This window comes from Colias philodice, chromosome 17, assembly GCF_061535455.1.
Source record: "Colias philodice isolate Cphi_HAF_F1 chromosome 17, ilColPhil1 Martin Lab GWU primary, whole genome shotgun sequence".
NCBI lineage: Eukaryota > Metazoa > Arthropoda > Insecta > Lepidoptera > Pieridae > Colias > Colias philodice.
The window spans coordinates 1,112,054-1,128,914 of NC_143102.1; the positions used below are offsets into that span (position 1 = coordinate 1,112,054).

General features: G+C 32.6%; 1 protein-coding gene and 1 long non-coding RNA gene across 3 annotated transcripts in view; one reads left to right on the forward strand and one right to left on the reverse strand.

Moving 5' to 3' along the window:
• Window positions 1–16,861, reverse strand: part of LOC149480807 (potassium voltage-gated channel protein Shaw-like) — a 178,748-nt gene that overhangs the window by 75,585 nt on the left and 86,302 nt on the right. The gene's annotated exons all lie outside the window — the stretch shown is intronic.
• LOC149480808 (uncharacterized) overlaps window positions 12,194–16,861 on the forward strand; it is a 369,189-nt gene continuing 364,521 nt past the window's right edge. The window contains exon 1 of the long non-coding RNA XR_016316922.1: window positions 12,194–12,281. This is a non-coding gene — a long non-coding RNA (uncharacterized LOC149480808). The remainder of the gene's footprint in view (window positions 12,282–16,861) is intronic.

Consider the following 16,861-nt stretch of genomic DNA (forward strand, 5'->3'; position numbering starts at 1 on the left):
CAAACGTCATTTGTAATTTATTTTAAAACTATACATACATATTTGATATTACACACGTACACATACAATTCATAACGTTCGAACCTTTCTGAGTCCACTCAAAAAGGACCACGCTACAGAAACGCAAAATAAATAAAACGTTCATGGCTATTGGCAATCGAATATCGGAGCAAACACATCCATCGTAATTGGGTTTTGTTTCAGGTGATAGAGGGCCTTTGTGGCATTAGATAGCCGGTTAATATTGTTAACTTAACGAGGAAACAATGGGTTCCGTATATTGTGTTGAACTGCCCCCGTACCACCCCGTACCATGTCTTATAGCAGTATTATTTCCAGTGTGGAAAAGTGATGGCGCTATATAGAACGTCTCCTATTTTGTGTTTAGGTAACTGCCTCCGTCTTAAAGCAGTACTTTATCTAGTTCGGGAAACGATGTGTAACAACGCTGTATAGCTCATCTAGCGCTATCCCTATTGTACATCGAATTGGAGTCATTTAAACTAAATATAAATTTATAAAGAATAGAAAAAATTCGATCACGAGGCGGGACTCGAACCCGCATCCTTCGCGCCATTCCGGGGCGGATGCCTTACCAACTCAGCCACTCGTGACCCGCCAGAGCAATCGAATTTATTCTATTCTTTCAGTTTTATGTGTCTGAAGGGACACACCGCGGGGCACCGTCATTTAAACTTTTAATATAACTAAAGATAAAGCGCTACATTGCTTCTTCACAAAAAATGGTCCTTCAAAACGGACACAAAATGGACACAATCTGTGTCAGTAAATCACATCATATTGCAGCGCTTGAAGCGCTAAAAGCGAACTAATTTATTGTTTAACTTATCTCAATTAACCTGAGATTTATTGCAGCAATATACTCGAGTAATTGGCTACACTGTTAAATGTACATCTCCAAAATTGTAAAATATTATTGTTTTGATTTTACGTTGCTTTAATAAATTCAAATATTTCTTTACGCCTTTTTTTGAGGCAGTACGATACATGTAAATGCTAATGATTTATCTATACTTAATATTATAAAGCTGAAGAGTTTGTTTGTTTGTTTGATCGCGCTAATCTCAGGAACTACTAGACTGATTTGAAAAATTATTTCGGTGTTAATAGCACATTTATCAAGGAAGGCTAAATTAAATAGGCTTTATTTAGATCAACAGACAACCAAGACCAACAGGAGCGGAGCTTGACGGGTAAAACCGCGGGGCACAGTCTACTCAGTCTCTCATAACATCTATTTATCGAAGATTTATCGATATGCATATGATGTAAAGGTAAGTTGTTGTTGTTTGTTTTTTTATCGTTTAATTTAAAACAACTGAATCGATTTTAAAAATTATAGCAAGAAGCTATATTATGCCAGTGTCATATTATATTATATTAGAATTCATCCCGGTTATGTATATAGAATAATTATATCATGTTGATCAATAAGCATTTTTCACAGTCGGTTGAAAATAGCTTTTTCTACATAATCCTTAATTAAGGTTGAATGTTTAATGAACGTATAAACTGCAGAAGGATGTCTGTTCTGGGAATTAATTAAAAACTTAATAGACAAAGACAGAACAGTTTAACACGAAAATGTAAGAAAAATAGTTTGTCTTTGAGAAATGGTAAGGTTCTTTATCGTATCATTTGTTCATTGCATTAATTTATTTCCTTAAATTTTATCATGATGTGATATTATAATGTGTAAGTATGTAATAAGTAATCATTTTATGTGTGTTTTGAAAAAACTCCGTCAAAACCGTTTCAAAGAATTGATACTACAAAAGCCGTATCGTATAATCCGTTTATACTATACGATAAAGATATAAATAAATATTTCAGTAATAATAATAAATATTTCAATGTGACGTTATTACATCTAACAGCGAGATGACATCCTGAAGGTTGTAATTATAACACATACATATTTAATAATCTGTCCGACTCATATACATTCAAAGGTATATTACCTTTGAATCATTCATGATAATAAACTATTGACCAAGACTGGCTTCACTCGGTGTTATAACCCTTATCACTAGGTACATAGCATAAAACAAAGTCGCTTTCTGAGTCTCTGTATCCCTATGTATGCTTAAATATTTAAACTTCTGAATTTTTTTTTAAATACATAGAGTGATTCAAGAGGAAGGTATATAATTAATTAGGTTTTAGACAAAGCAGGCGAAGCCGCGAGTGAAAAGCTAGTTAATATAATACACGATCAGTCTCTACATAGTGTATTAATAAAGGTTTGCCCAATTTTTCCGAAACAATTACTCTGAATGTTTTTATTGATTGCGCAAATAATTCCACCCCGAACCTTTGTTGATCCGAGAAACCAAATAGATAATCTATACAATAAAAATAAAAGACAAATGTGTTGCTAAACGTACAACTCGAGAACGATCAATTCGGCTTCTTTTAACGTTTTAGTTAAGGCACGAGGAAGGTTCTTATGGAGAGAAAACACGAAAAAGGGGCAAGGGCAGAACAACGTATGCTGGGGCAGCTACTCACTACATAGTGTAAGACAAAGTCGATTTCCGAAATAGATTTTGATGGTGTTTTTTTCAAAGATAGACTAAATTCTTTGTTTTCTTTGTTTCAAATTAGTTGTTTTCTGTGTTTACATAATTAATTTAAATTGTATTCTGTTCATTGTATCTTGTGGAGTCAAATAAATGTTTCTTTCTTTCTTTCTTTCTGATTCAAGAGGAGGGTTTTATATTTAAAAATATTATGTTTCAGGTAAGTTTAAGATAAAGCGGGCGGGAAATCTAGTACCTATATTATATAATAGATAGTTATCTAACGGATAGTCACAAAGGAAACTCCCGTATTGGATTATAACTGGAAAACAATAGAAACAAAAGCAATTAAATAGTTGAAATTCGCATTTAGTTTCTGCAGTATATTGGTCTATATAGAGACAAATTAAAGGAGTAGTTAATCCATACTAATATTATAAATGCGAAAGTAATTCTGTCTGTCCGTCTGTTACTCAATCACGCCTAAACTACTGAACGAATTTGCATGTAATTTGGTATGGAGATATTTTGATACCCGAGAAAGGACATAGGCTACCTTTTATTGCGAAATATGTACCACGGGCGAAGCCGGGGCGGACCTCTAGTATTTTATAAATGTTAGAAAACACATGATGTCATTAAAAAAAATTTCAGATGTAAACGTACCTACAATAAAATGTGTATTTTTGTAACCATAATTATTTCTTTAGAATGTGATAAAGGGACAATTTATCAAGTTAAATAATATTTAAAATAGTTAAATTATCGTCATTATATTTGTATGTCGTTGGTTAATGTTTACTAATAATCTGTATATTGAAAAAGTAGTAAAAGTAAATTATGAGAAAGTTCAAAGTAAAGAGCAAGGTTACGCATAGTTCCCTCTTTCAATATTGAAAGGGTTGATTTTTATTAGAGTTTTCATAAAATCTTTATATCCCATGATCTGTTTTAAACTATCTCAAAACGATAATAAATTGTTGTGTTATATGCATTATATTGTTCAGATATAAATATGTTACATTCAGTTTTATAGCACAATAAATAACTGCAATATTTCTCTCAGATCTTTTAAAACAAATGTACCTACAATATATGGTATGGAACATTGTATACAAATATCATGCCGTAAAATGGCTACAAGAATCATGTCTAATATATATGATTAAAAAGTCAAAAACTTAAAATACTCAAGCACATCTTTCATGACTATCAAATGCAATTTTCGATAAACACGAGAAATATAATATCGTAACGATTTATTACAAACCGACAAGTGGCACATCCAACGCTCTATATTCAAACTGCCATGACTATCAAACACAATTCTCAATACTTTATTTCACGACAAATCTATCGTAACGATTTTGTACAAACCGGCATATTATTATGGCGCATCCAACGCTCTATATTCAAACTGTCACTATCAAATGCAATTTTCAATACTGCTACACGACAAATATATCGTAACGATTTATTACAAACCGACATCCAACGCGCCATATTCTTATTGCGAGCGATGTGAGGAAAATAAACCTGCATATTACTTCTCGTTCACTCAAAAACTTCATATTTACTCGCTTTCGATATATCTGGGTATTTTACCTGTCATAGAAATACGAGAAATATTTAGTAGTTATAGTTTCTGTTATATTTTCCTGTGTATGAATAAAAAGTATGTGATAATTGCTGACGGGGAGTTAAGAAATTCAATCTTATTAGTTTATTGTTCAATATTTCAGTAGAGAGTTATTTTATTGAAGTGAAACTTCTTTATCGGGGTTGGAAAAAAATTTAGTGTAACATTTTTTCGTTACGCGTGACATTTTTCCGTTACGTGCCATCTTTTTCTTATCCCTACCACGCGTGATTCAACGTATTTCTGTAAAGTTGCATATAGTAAATTATTTTTTGAAAAATAAGGTCATAAAGAAGTTTCACTTCTTACGTGTATACACTGGTACACGCACACATTTTTTTAGAGTTATTTTAGTAGAGTTATAATTATTATTAGTGAAATAGAAAGATGTTCTGGTATATTGCTTTATAAAACTACGTGACGTGATTAACTTAAATATAATTTAACATTTGCACATGTAAGATAAGTAAGAGGTGACGATCACGAAATATAAGACATTAATTTCTTAAATTTTTCTGCTACCGAACAACAAAATTGTGGAACTGCTTGCCATCTTCGGTGTTTCCATCTACCTATGATATGGATGCCTTCAAAAAAAGAGTCAACGCGTCTCTCAAAAGCCGGCAAAACAATCGCAAAGTTACCTAACGTTGCAATTGTTCATGGGCGGCGGTGATCATTTTCATCGGTACACCGCCCGCTCCTTTGTCGGTTGTGGTATAAAAAAAAAATTATTAACATATTATTAACTTTGTACCTAAATATTATATGCATATGGCAGTATTGTTCAAATAGCTCCAAATCTAATATAGGTAATCCCATAGTGACCATCGTCATTACAATTTTATTAGCTTACTTTTAAAATTACTGTCTGTACAAAAAATATATTTTATTACTCATGAATTTCGCGCGTTGAACACCAAATCTTTTATTAGGTATAGACTATAAACACCTATTATTGTAATGACTTCCTTGTCCATAATAAGTATTAAGTAATAACAATAATATAATTTTTGTAATCTACTAGCTTTCCGCCCGCGGCAAGGCCCGCTAATCCCTACTTAATATTATAAATGCGAAAGTAACTCTGTCTGTCTGTCTGTTACTCAATCACGCCTAAACTACTGAACCAATTTGCATGAAATTTGGTATGGAGATATTTTGATACCCGAGAAAGGACATAGGCTACCTTTTAATGCGAAATATGTACGCCGTAAGCCGGTGTAAGCCGGGGCGGACTGCTAGTAAATTATATTATAATTTACTGAAACCTTCCTCTTGAATCACTCTGTCTAAAAACCGCAGCAAAATCCGTTACGTAGTTTTAAAGATTTAAGCATAGGTACATAGGGACATAGGGACAGAAAAAGCGACTTTGTTTTATACTAGGTATGTAGTGATAAAACCGAATGTAACAAACAAGTATCGGTTTATTTATTTACTGTTCATATGCTACAGCAGTAGTAAAGAAATAACTACCGTATAGAAATACATGACTACATGCATTGTAAAGGAACACATCGACTTTTAAGCCTTAAAGCCTTCGAGGCTAAGTTGCAAGCTCAAGTGAATATTATCAAACAAGAAAGTCGAGTTGGAAAAACTTTAATGCACGAAACGTGAGTAACTATTCCTTTTAAATTTTAACTTTATTACACAAACATTGTTATGCGCATACTGAAGTTTTAGTGAAGAATAATTAGTAGAAATTACAACTTTGATAAGCCAAACTTTATATAAAATTAAACATGTTTTATGGTGGAATAAATATTACTTAAATTAAGGTAAAATACCTTTTGAGTTGACTTTCAGAGTATAGTGCAGAAGTTGATTAATTAAAAAAAAGACGTGTGGCACTCGGGGACTGCCGCGGTAAAGCTTTTGCATGCTATGCCTTCAAGCCACACCTCCGCGCCCATCGGAGTGGGGAGCGTGAGGGTTTTCGTTACTAAATTTCTGGATTCGGTCCCCGCGCTCAAGGCCCGCGATAGAAGCTATGCAATAGCTTAAAAATATTAAAGTTTTGTCCACTTCTTTATATTACTTACAAACGTCATTTGTAATTTATTTTAAAACTATACATACATATTTGATATTACACACGTACACATACAATTCATAACGTTCGAACCTTTCTGAGTCCACTCAAAAAGGACCACGCTACAGAAACGCAAAATAAATAAAACGTTCATGGCTATTGGCAATCGAATATCGGAGCAAACACATCCATCGTAATTGGGTTTTGTTTCAGGTGATAGAGGGCCTTTGTGGCATTAGATAGCCGGTTAATATTGTTAACTTAACGAGGAAACAATGGGTTCCGTATATTGTGTTGAACTGCCCCCGTACCACCCCGTACCATGTCTTATAGCAGTATTATTTCCAGTGTGGAAAAGTGATGGCGCTATATAGAACGTCTCCTATTTTGTGTTTAGGTAACTGCCTCCGTCTTAAAGCAGTACTTTATCTAGTTCGGGAAACGATGTGTAACAACGCTGTATAGCTCATCTAGCGCTATCCCTATTGTACATCGAATTGGAGTCATTTAAACTAAATATAAATTTATAAAGAATAGAAAAAATTCGATCACGAGGCGGGACTCGAACCCGCATCCTTCGCGCCATTCCGGGGCGGATGCCTTACCAACTCAGCCACTCGTGACCCGCCAGAGCAATCGAATTTATTCTATTCTTTCAGTTTTATGTGTCTGAAGGGACACACCGCGGGGCACCGTCATTTAAACTTTTAATATAACTAAAGATAAAGCGCTACATTGCTTCTTCACAAAAAATGGTCCTTCAAAACGGACACAAAATGGACACAATCTGTGTCAGTAAATCACATCATATTGCAGCGCTTGAAGCGCTAAAAGCGAACTAATTTATTGTTTAACTTATCTCAATTAACCTGAGATTTATTGCAGCAATATACTCGAGTAATTGGCTACACTGTTAAATGTACATCTCCAAAATTGTAAAATATTATTGTTTTGATTTTACGTTGCTTTAATAAATTCAAATATTTCTTTACGCCTTTTTTTGAGGCAGTACGATACATGTAAATGCTAATGATTTATCTATACTTAATATTATAAAGCTGAAGAGTTTGTTTGTTTGTTTGATCGCGCTAATCTCAGGAACTACTAGACTGATTTGAAAAATTATTTCGGTGTTAATAGCACATTTATCAAGGAAGGCTAAATTAAATAGGCTTTATTTAGATCAACAGACAACCAAGACCAACAGGAGCGGAGCTTGACGGGTAAAACCGCGGGGCACAGTCTACTCAGTCTCTCATAACATCTATTTATCGAAGATTTATCGATATGCATATGATGTAAAGGTAAGTTGTTGTTGTTTGTTTTTTTATCGTTTAATTTAAAACAACTGAATCGATTTTAAAAATTATAGCAAGAAGCTATATTATGCCAGTGTCATATTATATTATATTAGAATTCATCCCGGTTATGTATATAGAATAATTATATCATGTTGATCAATAAGCATTTTTCACAGTCGGTTGAAAATAGCTTTTTCTACATAATCCTTAATTAAGGTTGAATGTTTAATGAACGTATAAACTGCAGAAGGATGTCTGTTCTGGGAATTAATTAAAAACTTAATAGACAAAGACAGAACAGTTTAACACGAAAATGTAAGAAAAATAGTTTGTCTTTGAGAAATGGTAAGGTTCTTTATCGTATCATTTGTTCATTGCATTAATTTATTTCCTTAAATTTTATCATGATGTGATATTATAATGTGTAAGTATGTAATAAGTAATCATTTTATGTGTGTTTTGAAAAAACTCCGTCAAAACCGTTTCAAAGAATTGATACTACAAAAGCCGTATCGTATAATCCGTTTATACTATACGATAAAGATATAAATAAATATTTCAGTAATAATAATAAATATTTCAATGTGACGTTATTACATCTAACAGCGAGATGACATCCTGAAGGTTGTAATTATAACACATACATATTTAATAATCTGTCCGACTCATATACATTCAAAGGTATATTACCTTTGAATCATTCATGATAATAAACTATTGACCAAGACTGGCTTCACTCGGTGTTATAACCCTTATCACTAGGTACATAGCATAAAACAAAGTCGCTTTCTGAGTCTCTGTATCCCTATGTATGCTTAAATATTTAAACTTCTGAATTTTTTTTTAAATACATAGAGTGATTCAAGAGGAAGGTATATAATTAATTAGGTTTTAGACAAAGCAGGCGAAGCCGCGAGTGAAAAGCTAGTTAATATAATACACGATCAGTCTCTACATAGTGTATTAATAAAGGTTTGCCCAATTTTTCCGAAACAATTACTCTGAATGTTTTTATTGATTGCGCAAATAATTCCACCCCGAACCTTTGTTGATCCGAGAAACCAAATAGATAATCTATACAATAAAAATAAAAGACAAATGTGTTGCTAAACGTACAACTCGAGAACGATCAATTCGGCTTCTTTTAACGTTTTAGTTAAGGCACGAGGAAGGTTCTTATGGAGAGAAAACACGAAAAAGGGGCAAGGGCAGAACAACGTATGCTGGGGCAGCTACTCACTACATAGTGTAAGACAAAGTCGATTTCCGAAATAGATTTTGATGGTGTTTTTTTCAAAGATAGACTAAATTCTTTGTTTTCTTTGTTTCAAATTAGTTGTTTTCTGTGTTTACATAATTAATTTAAATTGTATTCTGTTCATTGTATCTTGTGGAGTCAAATAAATGTTTCTTTCTTTCTTTCTTTCTGATTCAAGAGGAGGGTTTTATATTTAAAAATATTATGTTTCAGGTAAGTTTAAGATAAAGCGGGCGGGAAATCTAGTACCTATATTATATAATAGATAGTTATCTAACGGATAGTCACAAAGGAAACTCCCGTATTGGATTATAACTGGAAAACAATAGAAACAAAAGCAATTAAATAGTTGAAATTCGCATTTAGTTTCTGCAGTATATTGGTCTATATAGAGACAAATTAAAGGAGTAGTTAATCCATACTAATATTATAAATGCGAAAGTAATTCTGTCTGTCCGTCTGTTACTCAATCACGCCTAAACTACTGAACGAATTTGCATGTAATTTGGTATGGAGATATTTTGATACCCGAGAAAGGACATAGGCTACCTTTTATTGCGAAATATGTACCACGGGCGAAGCCGGGGCGGACCTCTAGTATTTTATAAATGTTAGAAAACACATGATGTCATTAAAAAAAATTTCAGATGTAAACGTACCTACAATAAAATGTGTATTTTTGTAACCATAATTATTTCTTTAGAATGTGATAAAGGGACAATTTATCAAGTTAAATAATATTTAAAATAGTTAAATTATCGTCATTATATTTGTATGTCGTTGGTTAATGTTTACTAATAATCTGTATATTGAAAAAGTAGTAAAAGTAAATTATGAGAAAGTTCAAAGTAAAGAGCAAGGTTACGCATAGTTCCCTCTTTCAATATTGAAAGGGTTGATTTTTATTAGAGTTTTCATAAAATCTTTATATCCCATGATCTGTTTTAAACTATCTCAAAACGATAATAAATTGTTGTGTTATATGCATTATATTGTTCAGATATAAATATGTTACATTCAGTTTTATAGCACAATAAATAACTGCAATATTTCTCTCAGATCTTTTAAAACAAATGTACCTACAATATATGGTATGGAACATTGTATACAAATATCATGCCGTAAAATGGCTACAAGAATCATGTCTAATATATATGATTAAAAAGTCAAAAACTTAAAATACTCAAGCACATCTTTCATGACTATCAAATGCAATTTTCGATAAACACGAGAAATATAATATCGTAACGATTTATTACAAACCGACAAGTGGCACATCCAACGCTCTATATTCAAACTGCCATGACTATCAAACACAATTCTCAATACTTTATTTCACGACAAATCTATCGTAACGATTTTGTACAAACCGGCATATTATTATGGCGCATCCAACGCTCTATATTCAAACTGTCACTATCAAATGCAATTTTCAATACTGCTACACGACAAATATATCGTAACGATTTATTACAAACCGACATCCAACGCGCCATATTCTTATTGCGAGCGATGTGAGGAAAATAAACCTGCATATTACTTCTCGTTCACTCAAAAACTTCATATTTACTCGCTTTCGATATATCTGGGTATTTTACCTGTCATAGAAATACGAGAAATATTTAGTAGTTATAGTTTCTGTTATATTTTCCTGTGTATGAATAAAAAGTATGTGATAATTGCTGACGGGGAGTTAAGAAATTCAATCTTATTAGTTTATTGTTCAATATTTCAGTAGAGAGTTATTTTATTGAAGTGAAACTTCTTTATCGGGGTTGGAAAAAAATTTAGTGTAACATTTTTTCGTTACGCGTGACATTTTTCCGTTACGTGCCATCTTTTTCTTATCCCTACCACGCGTGATTCAACGTATTTCTGTAAAGTTGCATATAGTAAATTATTTTTTGAAAAATAAGGTCATAAAGAAGTTTCACTTCTTACGTGTATACACTGGTACACGCACACATTTTTTTAGAGTTATTTTAGTAGAGTTATAATTATTATTAGTGAAATAGAAAGATGTTCTGGTATATTGCTTTATAAAACTACGTGACGTGATTAACTTAAATATAATTTAACATTTGCACATGTAAGATAAGTAAGAGGTGACGATCACGAAATATAAGACATTAATTTCTTAAATTTTTCTGCTACCGAACAACAAAATTGTGGAACTGCTTGCCATCTTCGGTGTTTCCATCTACCTATGATATGGATGCCTTCAAAAAAAGAGTCAACGCGTCTCTCAAAAGCCGGCAAAACAATCGCAAAGTTACCTAACGTTGCAATTGTTCATGGGCGGCGGTGATCATTTTCATCGGTACACCGCCCGCTCCTTTGTCGGTTGTGGTATAAAAAAAAAATTATTAACATATTATTAACTTTGTACCTAAATATTATATGCATATGGCAGTATTGTTCAAATAGCTCCAAATCTAATATAGGTAATCCCATAGTGACCATCGTCATTACAATTTTATTAGCTTACTTTTAAAATTACTGTCTGTACAAAAAATATATTTTATTACTCATGAATTTCGCGCGTTGAACACCAAATCTTTTATTAGGTATAGACTATAAACACCTAGTCTAGATATCCTAAGCCATAAACAACACTTCGTTGGCACTACAGCGATGTTACTAAAATAGAAAATCCGATGATCAAAGGCATATCATTTTATACATTATCGAGCCGCGAGAGAAACATAAACATTAGATACAGTTAAATTTTGTATAGAGGCTGCAGTTAAGAATATTATAATTCAAATACAATCTACATGATTATTGGTATTGTACCAACTTATTATTGGCAATTTAGAGAACAGATGAAATTGCTCCGACCAACCGAGATTGTTCCAATATTGCCCCTGTGGCAGGTACGTGAGTAGCCGGGCTAAGTTGTCTGTACAACTACAACTATTGTTATTATAGCTGTATTTATATGCTTAAGTAATATTAATATAATGACGAAGATTTTGTTTGTTTGTTCGCGCTAATCTAAGAAATCACTGGACTGATTAAAAAATTCTTTCACGGTTGGATTTGTGTGTGAGCCTTTGTGATAGGTTAAATCCAATATACATATTATAATATTATGTACCACGGGCGAAATCGGGACAGTAAGCTAGTATAATATAAATTTACTAATGACTATCGATAAATACTTTTAATCATTAATTATAATTATGTGCTCACTGGACCGACAAATTATTTCTTTAATAAATCTCAAATTTCGTCCATTATACCACAATCTATGTTCAAAGTCAAAGTCAAACAAAGAAGGCCAAATTATTTAGCTATCGGTTAATCGAGCCCTTAAAGTATACTTCGGGCAAATTAAGGTCCTAAATGCCTTTTAGTATTTTAATAACTTGGGCTGAGTAAAAAACAAAACTTAAGATTTTCAGGAGGATTTTTTGACGTGACAACGTCTTATAATTCGATAGAGCCGGCTGCACGCACGAAAAAACATGACTCATGCGGCGTTACCTCGCTCTGAGGCGTTCCATGTAATAGAAGTGCAAGCGAGAGCGCGGAACGAGCGACAAAGAAGCACAATCGGACGTTGTCACGTTCAACTATCGTCAGTAAACCGACTTTACAGACAACCAATTTTTTAAAGAGAAATAATGACGAAGAGGTATCGACGAAAGTTTTAATATGTAATGACTACGAGTAGGTATGTTATTATAAAATGTACAAAAACAGTGATATTTCATCTGACTTTTTTTTAATAGTACATCCTACAGGAGAAAATATAAATGTCTTCTAGGTAGATAAAGGTCAGCAGCCAATTAGCTATTATGAACCAAATATATTGAAATATTGATACCGAAATTACAATTTTTAGCCAAAGATGCATAATAGGTATTTTGCATAGAAAATCTACGCTCTTTTGACAAAATTAAAGCAAACAAAAGGGTCTATGAACTATTATTAGTTTTCACTGGCTTTTGTCCCTAGGTAGTATATTTAGACGACTAATGCCTAATGATTTAGTGTTATCTTTCTGTCTAGACACAAAAAAGTTAATTTGTACAGTAAATTGAGTGTAAGTCCATTTCGCATTTGGTTTACCCTGTAAAGACATGTATAAATAAATAAACACCTAGTTAACGTAAAAGGAATCATTTTATATATTTTACGAACCTAGTTGGGCATTCATTGAAAATAATACCAAAGACAAAGATAATAAGAACTCTTTTACAATAAAACAATTCATTCAATTGTTAGCTTAGCGAGATAAAATGGGTTCAAGAAATAATTCAAACTCAAAGCCTTAGAGAATTTGTTTATGTAAATGATAGTGCAGTTGTTACGGTAAATGTGGATAGTGCAGTTTTTATGTATAATTACCGGGAAGTATACATAATGACCAGGGATCACATTTACCGGTAATTATAAACAACTAATACTACTACTACCCTCATAGGAGGCCCGTGTCCCAGCAGTGGGAACGTTTATGGGCTGATGATGATGATAAACAACTAGCTGTGCCTCGCGGTTTTACCCGCGTGGCTCCGCTCCTGTTGGTCTTAGCGTGATGATATATAGCCTATAGTTTTCCTCGATAAATGGGCTATCTAACATCGAAAGAATTTTTCAAATCGGACCATTAGTTCCTGAGATTAGCGCGTTCAAATAAACAAACAAACTATTCACATTTATAATATTATTATAAGTATAGATTACGTTACGTTTTTACGATGCTTCCTTTACCGTGCAAGCTGTAAGGTTGTGGAACTCGCTCCCGTTAAACATCAGGAAAGCTCAATCTATCAGCTCTTTCAAGTATCTGGTCAAACAGCATTATCTTCACAACTAACGTTTAAATGTTTCATACGTTCTTATCTATCTTACTTATATCCTGTTATTTTCTTTATTTTTCTTTATTCGCTATATATATAATATATATTATATGTATTAATATTTGTATTTATGTAACTATTTCCTACTTTTATTTGCACTTTTTATAATGCTTCGCTATGCTCCTTCTACTATCCAATTGTTCATTTTCTTCTAACTTTTCCTATATCCTAAGGTTGCCTGGAAGATATCGCTTTTTAGCGATAAGGCCGCCTATTTGTATCGCTCCAGTGTATATTATTATTGTTTGATTTTGTTATGTTTTGTGTGTGCAAATAAAGTGTTTTTTATTTTTATTTTTATTATTTATAGATTACCGGTAATTATAGATAATTACCGATTGCTTACATTTACCGTAACATATTCACGTGTATTTAGGTTTTACCGTAGTTCTATCACGGTTCGCTCGCGTTCGTAAAGTCGATTTTCATGTAAATTGTCAATCCCTATTTGAAGTACCTACTTAGGGATTGGTTTTTGAGAAAATTGTATGCAAAAAGCCTAGATTTTGTTTGGGTTTCGTCTTATGTGACAATCTATACACGGAAAGCGAATTTCAATACCACATTTACGTGGTAATACATTTTTAGGTAGACGCCGATTCACAGACGTAGCTAGTTGGTAGATGTCGTAGATACACAATTTACAATTTATTAAAATAAATAATCCAATTACAATAATATATAAAATAAATATTCAGATTTTTACTCAGATGACTAATTTTCAGAACACGACAAAAAAGTTCTAACTTTAACCTCAAACCTCAAACATTGATACGAAATTTAAATCGCTGAGGAACCGTTAAAATAAAAAGGAACGGAGTAAATTTAAAAAACCGGCCAAGTGCGAGTCGGGCTCGCGCACAAAGGGTTCCGTAGCAGCAAATATAATAAATTACAGTTAAATCAACCTATCTCAAAAACTATAAGAGATACTTTGATCAAACCAAAAATCGTTGAAAGAGTTAATTAGCATGCATCACCTCTATTTTTTTTAGAATTTTATACCCCGTAGTTATAAAAATAGAGGGGGGGGGACATACTTTTTACGACTTTGAGAGCTGATATCTCAAAAACCGTTCACTTTAAGAAAAATGTTTTTTAGAAAACTTTATATCATTTTAAAAGACCTTTCCATTGATACCCCACACGGGTATGTACATCGAAAAAAAAAATTTCATCCCTCAGTTACATGTATGGGGGGCCCCACCCCCAATTCTTTTTTTTACTATTTAGTGTCATATTTTTGTAGCGGTTCATACAACACATATTCCCATCAAATTTCATCACTGTAGTACTTATAGTTTCCGAGTAAATCGGCTGTGACAGACGGACAGACGGACAGACGGACAGACGGACATGACGAAACTATAAGGGTTCCGTTTTTGCCATTTTGGCTACGGAACCCTAAAAACGATTTATTCGTTCTATTATTTTAGCCGACGTTTCGAGCACTTCATTTTGTTAAAGTGGGTGACTTGAATATTCTATTCTAAATTTATAATACTTTAACACTCACATCTAAACAAGAACACGTAATTTTTATACCAACAAGTGTAGTATATACTATATATTGTATAACATACATAGTTGTGCCCCGCGGTTTTACACGTGGACAAACCCATATATAAAAACTTGCATCCCTTATTTCTACATAATGAAATGACCCTTTGTTCAACTTTTTTTATTCAAATTGGTACTAACCATGACATCCTAACAAACGGACAGATATATCTATATTCAGATTTATAGTATGGAGTATGTACATTGTACAGCTTGCTAAATAGCAAACTACTTAATTATTTTATCCACGTGACACAAATAATAAGCGAAAATATGACGCACACCCTTATATTATTTGATAAATGTGCCCATAACATTCAGACTTGTGAAAAATGATGCTCGTCTGATTACACAAAGGTGGGATTATTTCGGCGGAATCCCATTTGCCTTATTTTAACCGTAACACGTCCCAAATCCTGTCGAAGCTAAGTCCACTCGATTTACCGATATCACGCCTATTGCGTTTGCGGTTGTGTGTGATTCTGATGGGATAACTTTTTAGAGATGGGATACATTTAGGTTAAAAATAGTGGTATAAATTTTTAAAAATGATGGGATAGGTTCGTGAACATAGGTTGCATGGTATGGTTATGAATGAAATTAAAACGCAAATTAGCAGTAGAGAATAGTGTTTTTTATTGGTAAAAATATACTTTTGTCGTAAAAATAAAATCATAGAAAGTATAGAAATAGAGAATAACACTTTATAGGGTTGTCGCTTTACCTGAATATTACTAGTTTTTCTACATATATAATAAATTAAATAACCTACCTAAGATTTACCACAAGATCCAGAATAGATTTCACACAGCAAGCAAAATCTGTTATATTTACAAAGCTCACGGTTAAATTAAACTAAGGCAATATGATTATCATAATTCGACTATTCGAGACTTAACAAGAATCTCGTTAATATAGAATCACTCAAATATAAGACCTATCTCTTCACAATAAGGTTTAAAAAACAATGAAGGGGGATGAAAGCAAATCTTGGATCGTGAACGAACGCAAAGAAGCTCTGATTCCGAGATATAAGAGGTTTATTAATGAGAAAATGTTCGTGAAACCTTTATTAGGATACCTATTTTTAATTAATGGTTAAAGTATAGACTGATTTGCTATTAAAAACTTCATATTTATTATTATAACTGAAGTAAATAACTAAAATTCAGTTCTTAATGATGATGATAGTTGTTTTTGTAAATTGCTAACTTTCCTGTCACAGAGAAAAGGGTCGGAATAATTCTGAATGTTTTTACATATTATTATGTCATTATGAACCTTAATCTCTAGATATTTAGGGTTTAACTAATATTGTTTCATGTCTGACTAATGAAGCAGTATGACAGCTAGTTGATGGTGATTTAGCTGTTCAGTTGACCATTTTTATTTCAAAACTTAATATAAATGTGGATTTACACTTTAGGTCTATTCTGAATAAATGAAAACTTTATTGTACACACCAAATTACAGACATTACATAAATTGCACAATGGGCTACAGAGTCATCTCTATACTGGTGTTATGTAAAAAATCTGAAGCATGTTAATCGAATTATAATAAAATCGAACTTGATATTGAACAATTAGTTAACTTCATATATATACAGTTTATAAATAGATATAAGGAAAACATTTTTATAAACGTCGGTATA